Consider the following 10,240-nt stretch of genomic DNA (forward strand, 5'->3'; position numbering starts at 1 on the left):
AGATTCAGCAACATGAAGTGTGGGTAAATTCCTGGCACTAATTTTGTTTGGCTGCAAAGAGTTGTCAGTTCCAGATCTTGAGAAGCTGTTAGGTTCCTTTACTCAAGGACAGTAACAGATGTGATGAAAGCACCAGTAAATTTGCAGCATCCTTTTGGTCCACTTTTACACTGTTCAAACATAAGTTAGCCTTGATATTATTAAGCCAAGGAACCAAAACGAAAGAAAATGCATTCAATCTAACCTTTTATCAGGTAGAGGGTTTAGGTCAGGTTCATGAGGTAGATACTGGAACAATGATATCTGATGCAGACTTCCCTGTACAATTTTCCAACAATATATACACAGATAAGATCTGTAACACGAGCTAACGAATCGTCGAAATCAGAACCACGATAGCAACAAAAAAATCGAAACGAAAATGAAAAGAGATAAAACAACGAGGCTCACGGGAAGAGCATGAAAGGTGCGAGAATTGAACGGAAAATGCCGGCACCGGATCCCCGAAACGGCGGAGATTCAGTATGAAGCGGCACCGTTGATTCAACTTGCTTGGGCGATTATGGCGGGGAGGGAATGCGCGAGAGGAAGAGAGAGAAACCCTCTGAATGGAAATTTTGGAAATTAATAAATATCATAATATAATAATCATAATCGTCTAATTTTCAAACCTATAAAACGGCAACCTTGAACTAACTGGTTGTGCTGCTTTAACCGAAAGGTTTCGAAATGTTTTATATGCCCTCCCAGTCTCCCAACCTTTTATTGGACCACCTACATGCATAATTAGAAATAATTAATCAAACAAAGGCACCTCAACTATCTTACTTTACAACCTCTTTTTCATTTTCTTTTTGGCTGGTGCTTACTTTCCTTCATGCTTGTTATTATTATTCTTCACTTTCGTTCTTTTAAAGGATGATTTCATTATGCATAATATATTTCAAGAAATGGGTAAAAAGTGTCAACATAAGTGAGTAAAAGAATTGGATTATATGTTATCCCGTCTGGTATAAACCAAATTAATTTTGTTAATTATATTAAGAATTAATCGCATGTTTTTTCTACACATGAATAATAAATTAAAAAGTAAAATGTCATCATAAATGGTTTTTTCTTCTGACGATTCTGTTTAGTTTTTGCACCAGGATAGGGTGGATTAGCATCAGTAAAAATCCAAGGTGTGAAATAAAAAAAATGAAGGAAGGGTTTAACTGAAACAGAAGAAAAATAATAATACCTTGATTATATTATCAGTTTTCTCCTTCTTCTTCAGCAGTTGCAAGGCTTCTTGTTTCTGAAGTTTCATATGCTCCTCCTCCTCCTTCATGAGGTGGGCAGCCTCCTCATCTTTCTTCTGCTTATAAGCCTCCATTCCTAAAGCATATTTCTCCTTGTTCTTCTTCTCCATTTCTAAATTAATCATTTAGAGTTTAGAGACCAAATGAACAAAACCTCTCATAGTTGAGAGACCAAATGAACAAACCTCTTCATAAGGCCTCCTCTGTTCCTCTGTCATGTTTTCCCACTCTTCGGCTGTGATCTTTGGAACCTGAAAAAAAGAACTATCAATTTATGTTTTTTTTTTTCTTTAGAAAGAGTCATGGTTAATGAACAAGAAATGGGAAAAAGCACACGCAGTTACCTCCAAGAAATTCTTGTTTTCGGCAAGAAGAGCTGCTCGCCTATCGTTCGTGAACAAGAAATAAGCAGACATGGGATGCTTTGGTTTCAATGGATCCTTTTCTTTCCTGGGAAGATCCAATACGAACATCACTAACCAGACAAAGTACAAGAGAAGTAATATGCACAAACAGCATTGTAAATGGTTCAAGAGAGAGTATTTAAAATTTACTTGTTCTTCTTGGTTTCTTTTTCTGCCTCTTGTTTGAATTGCATGTACTGTTCAAGCAATTCCATTGCAGTCCTCTGTTTTCTGCTCCTCTTCAAACAACCTCATTGCCTCACTCTCACGCTTTTCCTTTGCAATCACCTCCAAATAAGCTTCTTTCTCAGCATGATATTTCTCCTCATAAGGCTTCTTCTCCTCTGCACTCACAGTCTTCCATTTAGCCCCCAACATGTTAGAAGTTTCCTTAAACTCTGCCTCTGGGTTAGTTTTTTTTATCTGCACCAAACACCAAAGACAACAATACGTTAAAACGTCGAATTCAGGCTAAACCAACAAAAGAAAAAAGAAAATAGAAATATTTCAAACAATAACTTGGTTTTACCTCATTCCATTGGTCTTTCATCCACAAAATATAAGGTGGAGAAGGTCTTTTCTTCTCAGAGCCGCCTGCTTTCTTCTTCTTGTCCTTCTTTGTTTCATTGTCTTTCATCACGGGCAAATTCTACACATGTAGGAAGAGAAACACCCACATAAATAAATAAAAAGAAAAACACAGGAAGATAATGAAAACCAAACCTTTAAAAAAGATATTCAATCACAAAAAAATGATACAATGGACCCCCAATTGTCCACAATTTTCTACAACATCAGCTATCCCGATGAAACTCTGAACATATTTGAAGACCGTGATAAAATTAAAACATCCGTATGAAAGATGAACTGAACTCACCATAGTTGGTTTAAACTCCTTCAATTTCTGCAGTTTTTTCAGCTCAACTTGAAGCTTCTCTTGTTCACGGCCACGATTTTCGAGCTCTTCGTCCTTCTGCTTCAGAGCCTCGTCTTTGGCTTTCAAAAGCTCTTCAGTCTTCTCCTTATCGAGGCGCATCTGCTGCAACATTTCCTGCAACATTTGTTGATGGGATTTTATCCTTCAGGACCTTTCTGCCCCTCCCCCCCTTCGTGGCTACCGGAACAACTGTGTCACCCATCGATGAAACAAAAGAACAGCGTGAAAGAGTTGTTTCTGAAAAATTGTTCTAAACAGTGAGTTAAATTGGGGCAACGGTCGGAATTTTCAAATTTGAAAGAGGGGGTGTGTCTCCTGGTTTCTCTTAAATTATTTGACCGTTTTTACCATGTTTGCGGATATTTTGAATTTTTGAAAATCCACATAATTAATAACTATTAACTGGTAATTTTTAACCAGTAAAGTGACTATTTATTACTAAAAGAAATTTTATAAATGGAAATTGCATTACTGCTTGGATTTGAAGGTTTGAAATGAATGGCTGTTAATGAAAAAACAACATACTGTACTTTTAAAAAAAAAATGGTTAAGATGAATTTATTTTCTTAAAAATGAAGATTATTCCAAATGGGTCAGTCTTATATATATAATTTTTTATATTTGGAAAACATTATTGTTTGTTTTCATTTCTAATGATAAGCTTTGAGTGTTTTCATGTTTTATTATTTTATTTTTCAAATTTATTTAAAATAAATTCAAATTTATTAAAATTAAGAAAATAAATTAATCAATCATATTGTGACAATAATCAAACCTTTTGATGTATTAAAAAACCAAAAAAATATTATACTAAATCTTATACACACCACTGGAGTCTTAATGTCCAAATTGCCACACCACTTTCTCGGCTTTATAGCATAATTTAATCACGACCTTTTTATCAGAAAAATTACTTGTTCTAGAATTCCACCTCTTCATGTGACATTCCCTTTGGGTATTTTTAATGTATACTATTGATTTATTAATTTCTACTGTCAATAAAAAAATCAATTTTTTCATATATACATTTTTTAATTATTTTTTAATAACTATTTTTGAAAATTTAAATAATTATTTTATAATGAAAAACTATCTTTTTATTTTTTTTTCAAATTGACAAAAATTATTTATTATTGAAAACATATGATATAAAATTATAGTTATACAAATAAGTATAAATAATTTTTATAATTTTATTTTAGATAACTTTTATTTTTGATGTAATTTTTTATCATAGATAATTACTTTATTTTAAAAAAGGAAAAATTAAAAATAAAATAAAATAAAAAACATTGAATTGAAAGATAAAATAAATAAGATATAAAATATTACTTAAAAGGACAAAATGAACAAACAATTGTTTTAGATCGGATAAAATTAAAAAAAAAATGTATGTTTTAAAATTTAAAGAATAAAATAAGTGATAAAATAATTTATATATATCATTGTATCTAATTTTCTATATATAAATTATTTTATGACATATTTTATCCTTTAATTTTAATATATATATATATATTAGATATAGACAATGACTTATATAAATTATTTATGATTATTTTATCTTTTAGATTTAAAAACATACACTTTTTAATTTTATTTTTTGTACTAAATATTACCGGTCAGGTAGGACGATCGGTAACTAGAGATAAGAACTAATGAATGAGAGGCCATCAAACATGTAGAACGGTCGGTCATATGGGATATAGGTGACCGAACGGTCCGAAGCGGATAAACCGAAAGGTTAAAACAGAGTAAGTTTAATTAAGGTAATAGCATGTTTAAGGTTATAGGGCTATGATTGGCCCCTGATTAGAGTCACTCTAGTCTTAGGCCCATAGCCAACACTATAAATAGAGGTCAAGGGTACCTGGTAAGTGGATTCATTTATTGCGCATTTAATCCGGAACTCTGATAACCTATCAGACTTTTTAACTGACTTAAGTATCCGAGTGTCTTTAGCAGGTATCCTCCCGGACAGTGAGAAGACAACAAATTGAAAAAGACGATGAGGAGACAGCAGTAGAAGCGGACGGTCTTAGAAAGATAAATTGTGAAGGGTTTGTGTAGCTCGACCTCACACCGAAGCATCCTTTAATAAATATATATATATATATATATATATATATATATATATATATATATATATATATATATNNNATATATATATATATATATATATATATATATATATATATATATATATATATATATATATTATTTGTATCTAATTTTTTATATATAGTTTGCTAATACTGAAAATGTGTTTTTTTAGTTGGTAAACTTAAATATACGGCACTAAAATTTAGTTAATAAAAATATTTTAATATATTATGAATTTTAAATTTTAAAAACATGAGTATTTGAATAATTTTTATTTTTTTTAAAAAAAAAAACAAAAAATTCTCTAAACTCTTTGATCCCTTGTTCCTCTCAAACATTCTCTCTTACTTCTTTTTATTTAATCTCAATATGCAAAAATAAAATTTAATAATAATGATATAACATTCCTCCAATAAAAATAAACATGTAACATTATCTATTATTTTGTTATTAAAATGAAAAAAATAAGCTAACAACAAATTCCGATAATAACGAATTGTTTCCTTCTAACTCAGTACATGTTTTGTTATTTTTCTCTCCTTCTACAATAACGAATTATTTCCTTCTAACCTGTATTTTTTTATATTCAGTTGAAAAACTTTATTAATTACTCACGAGGTTTCTACTCTTAAAATTGTTTCATTTTATTCTTATCTGTTTAAGTGTGAAATATAAAAGATTTTAAATCATTAATACAATAATTTTTATGCATGTGACAATAAAATAAATATAAATAAAAAAATGCTTGAAAACTAACTTTTCAAATATTTGTCAATAAAATATACATGAATAAAGCAAAATAAATATAAACAAAAAATAAATAAAAAATATCAATGACTTAAAAGCTAACTTTTTCATAGACATGGATAATAATAGATAGAGAAGTGAAAAAAAGAATGAAAAATAAAAATTTTTTTATCAAAAGAATAATTTATTTTTTATTAACATTTTCATCATCATTACTATCATCATAAAAATAAAATTAAAAACAATTATAGTAAGTTGCATTAGGACGATAATTTAGTAAAACATCACGTAATTAAAATATGTTTTTAGATATTATTTTAACAAAAAATAGGAACCAGCTGGTTATTAAATTATGGGTTAAATATGCTTTTAGTCCCTCAAGTTTCACTGATTTTTGGGTTTAGTCCCTGCATGAAACATTGAAGGCATTTAGTCCTCGTATTTTTAAAACTATTACTCTTAATCCTTAAAATTGGATGGCGTTAAATTTTAACTAACGGCCAGCCACGTGGCCATGTAATGCCAGTTAACTGTAATTGTGTGCCACGTTGCTCTTTTCCATGGACTACAATCAGACCTCAACTTCCATAACCACTGTAAAATGAACTCCATCACTGTCGCACATTCATCTTCGTCTTCATCACTTACAAAACTAGAAATTAGAAAATCTCAATTACCAAGAAACCATAGAATCACGCTGATTTACCAAACAAGCCACAAACTTGCCTAAAAACTATAGAATCAGTGAAAACTATGAGATCCAACCCCAATCAAGAACAAAAAATGAACCACAAATTCCATATCAGATAGAAGACAATAATTCTGGAATGAGGCCGCAAACACAGTAACAGAGTATTTCAAAACTCAATTTAAGAAAAGCAAATCATAAAAAAAACTTCACATCACGCGAACGGGAATCGAGAGAAATATGCAGAGAATGCTTAACGCAACAAGAATCACGACTGGCCCCACGGCGATTCCGACCACCACAACAAGAATCTCTCTCTGTTTCGCACTCCTTAGGGTTTTCTCGACTCTTCGATTTTGGGGCTTAAACCCTCNATTTTGATTTCGATTTAGGGCTTTCGATTCACGTTTCTGTGTCCTAAGGAGCACCAAATCTCGTTTTGATTTCGGGAGGCGAGAAAGGGGAAGAAGAGGAATAGTCATGCTTGAGCGGAAGACGAGTGTAGGTGGTGGCTTCGCGCCGGGGACCACTGGTTTCTGAAATTTAGGGGAGTGAGGCACGCAGAGACAGAACCATCTGCAGTTTTCTTTCTCTGATCCAGTGTCAATTATTTATATTGAGCAACCTTGTTAAAGTCGTACCTAAAAGAACATACAACGAATTTCAGAACAACATTCTTCTGGCCGTCAAACACAACCCTTAACACAACAAGCATACCAAGAACCAGCAGGAATGGCAACATATTCGTTCCTCGGGCAAAACGGGTTGCGGTGATTGAACCCCAAAATCAATGCTTCCAGATAAAGGAGGAGATTGGGGCACCGTTTGAATCAACCTATTAAACCCTAAAACACTTCCTAATTTGAACTCTGACAGGAAGGTTGGTGTCGGCGATGGAGAGGGGAAAGGGGTTGCGGAGGAAGCACAAGGGGCAGATGAAAAACCAAAAAAAAAGTAATTCAAATGTTAAAAAAAAAAATTACGTGGCAGAGAGTGCACAGTGAGACGTGGCAGTGTTGTTAGCCACCTCACCAAAAAATTAACGCCGTCTAAAATTAAGGACTAAACATATATGTTTCTATACTAGGAGGATCAAATGCCATCAATGTTTCATACAGGGACTAAAACCAAAAATCAGTGAAACTTGAGGGACTAAAAGCATATTAACCCTTAAATTATAATATTTGAGACTTATTTAATATCTTTATACATTTAAGAATTATAGATTAAATATTTTTATTCATTTATGACTAAATAAAGAGCTTCACATGTTTAAAGATTAAATCGATGATTAAGTTATAACTAATGTCACGATTTTTCACTTGTTAGAATATGGAACTAATATACACTCAAGCCAAGACAAAAGAAAATACAAAAGCAATTGGCCAAAACATCATAAAACTGAGCATCTGGTGGACAATTTAACATATTTATTGAATAAGAATAAACCAAATTAATTTTGTTAATTATATTAAGAATTAATCACATGGTTTTTTCTACACAATCCATGAATTAGTTAAAAAGTGAAATGTCATCATACACAGACATTGTAACGTCTCAAAGAAAACAAAAACCTAAATAAGTGCATATTGGAAAATACCTTTGGTGTGACGTTTGTCATAACGTATGATTAAAAATATTCAACACTTAACAGTTAAATAAACTCAATTCCAATGAAAGGATTATGAAGAACGGACCTTCAAGAAGATAATTGTAAAAATTAAACATTAAAATTAATAGTATACAATCTTTTCATATATAATGAAAATTGATTCATTCTAAACATTTAGTAACCACATCTATAGATTCTAGTCTTAATAGTTTATGAACTCATTCACATTTGAACAACTCAAAAATATAATCATAAATTAATATATATATATATATATATATATATATATATATATATATATATATATATATATATATATATATATATATATATATAACTTCTACATGTTAAATAATTTGGTTAAATAATTGATATTTGTACATATATAGGTAATTAGTGAAAGATGTCATATATTATTTATGTAATATGTCTTTAGTTATTTAAGACAAAAAAACTATAAATACATTATAATATTACAAAAAGTTCTCACTAACCTTTTTTTCCCTATAAAATTTCTTATTCACTTGTGTTAAAAGAAAGAACATAAGTGAATAAGAACACGAGAGATTATTGCTTTTAAAGTAAATATATATATTACTTTTGAAATAAAAAGAAAAAAATTATTGATAATCATAGCAAATTTTGATTATAGTTTTTAATGACCACTTTTTAAACAAAAAGAAATTTAAAAGAAAGGATAAAAGAACATGACATTGTAATTTATGCTAGTTTGAGAATTTATATTCAATTTTATCATAATAATTTTAATTGAATATGTATTAATATTCAATCAAAATTTGTTTACAAGAAAACGCCTTTGTAAACTATACAAAGAGCATAAAAAACCCTTTTGAAAAACCGATCAGACTTTTTAACTGACTTAAGTATTGGAGTGCCTTTAGCAGGTACCCTCCCAAATGAACGTTGCGCGGACGGACGGTGAGAAGATAACAAATTGAAGAGGACAATCAGGAGACAACAGCAGAAGCGGACGATCTTAGAGAGAGAAATTGTGAAGGGTTTGTGTAGCTCGACCTCACATCGGAACATCCTTTAATAAATAATCCTTTATATATATATATATATATATATATATATATATATATATTATTTGTATCTAATTTTTTATATAGTTTGCTAATACCGAAAGTGTGTTTTTTTAGTTGATAAACTTAAATATACGGCACTAAAATTTAGTTAATAAAAATATTTTAATATATTATGAATTTTAAATTTTAAGAACAATACTATTTGAATAATTTTTATTTTTAAAACAAAAAAAAAAACAAGAAATTCTCTAAACTCTTTCATCCCTTATTCCTTTCAAACATTCTCTTTTCTTTTTATTTAATCTCAATATGCAAAAATAAAATTTAATAATAATGATATAACATATTTCTCCAATAAAAATAAACATGTAACATTATCTATTATTTTGTTATTAAAGTGAAAAATAAGCTAACAACAAATTCCGGCAGCGAGTTGATAATAACGAATTGTTTCCTTCTAACTCAGTACATGTTTTGTTATTTTTCTCTCCTTCCACATTAACCGAATTATTTCCTTCTAACCTGTATTCTTTTATATTCAGTTGAAAAACTTTATTAATTACTCACGAGATTTCTATTCTTAAAATTGTTTCATTTTATTCTTGTCTGTTTAAGTGTGAAATATCATAAAAGATTTTAAATCATTAATAAAATAGTTTTTATGCATGTGACAATAAAATAAATATAAATAAAAAAATGCTCGAAAACTAACTTTTTCAAATATTTGTCAATAAAATATACATGAATAAAGCAAAATAAATATAAACAAAAAAAAAATATCAATGACTTAAAAGCTAACTTTTTCATAGACATGGATAATAATAGATAGAGAAGTGAAAAAAAAAATGAAAAATAAAGTTTTTTTTATCAAAAAAATAATTTATTTTTTATTAACATTTTCATCATCATTACTATCATCATAAAAATAAAATTAAAAACAATTATAGTAAGTTGCATTAGGACCATAATTTAGTAAAACATCACGTAATTAAAATATGTTTTTAGATATTAATTTAACAAAAAATAGGAACCAACTGGTTATTAAATTATAATATTTGAGATTTATTTAATATCTTTATACATTTAAGAATTATAGATTAATTATTTTTATTCATTTATGATTAAATAAACAACTTCACATATTTAAAGATTAAATCGATGATTAAGTTATAACTAATGTCACAATTTTTCACTTGTTAGAATATGGAACTAATATATACTCAAGCCAAGACAAAAGAAAATACAAAAGTAATTGGCCAAAACATCATAAAACTGAGCATCTAGTGGACAATTTAACATATTTGTTGAATAAGAATAAACCAAATTAATTTTGTTAATTATATTAAGAATTAATCACATGGTTTTTTCTACACAATCCATGAATTAGTTAAAAAGTGAA

The 10,240-nt window shown here is 29.2% G+C and overlaps 1 pseudogene; it reads right to left on the bottom strand.

Moving 5' to 3' along the window:
• Positions 1-6: 6 nt before the first annotated feature.
• LOC106778689 lies at positions 7-2,902 on the bottom strand (annotated as a pseudogene).
• Positions 2,903-10,240: the final 7,338 nt, after the last annotated feature.

Source organism: Vigna radiata, unplaced genomic scaffold (genome assembly GCF_000741045.1).
Source record: "Vigna radiata var. radiata cultivar VC1973A unplaced genomic scaffold, Vradiata_ver6 scaffold_147, whole genome shotgun sequence".
In the NCBI taxonomy this organism is placed as follows: Eukaryota; Viridiplantae; Streptophyta; class Magnoliopsida; order Fabales; family Fabaceae; genus Vigna; species Vigna radiata.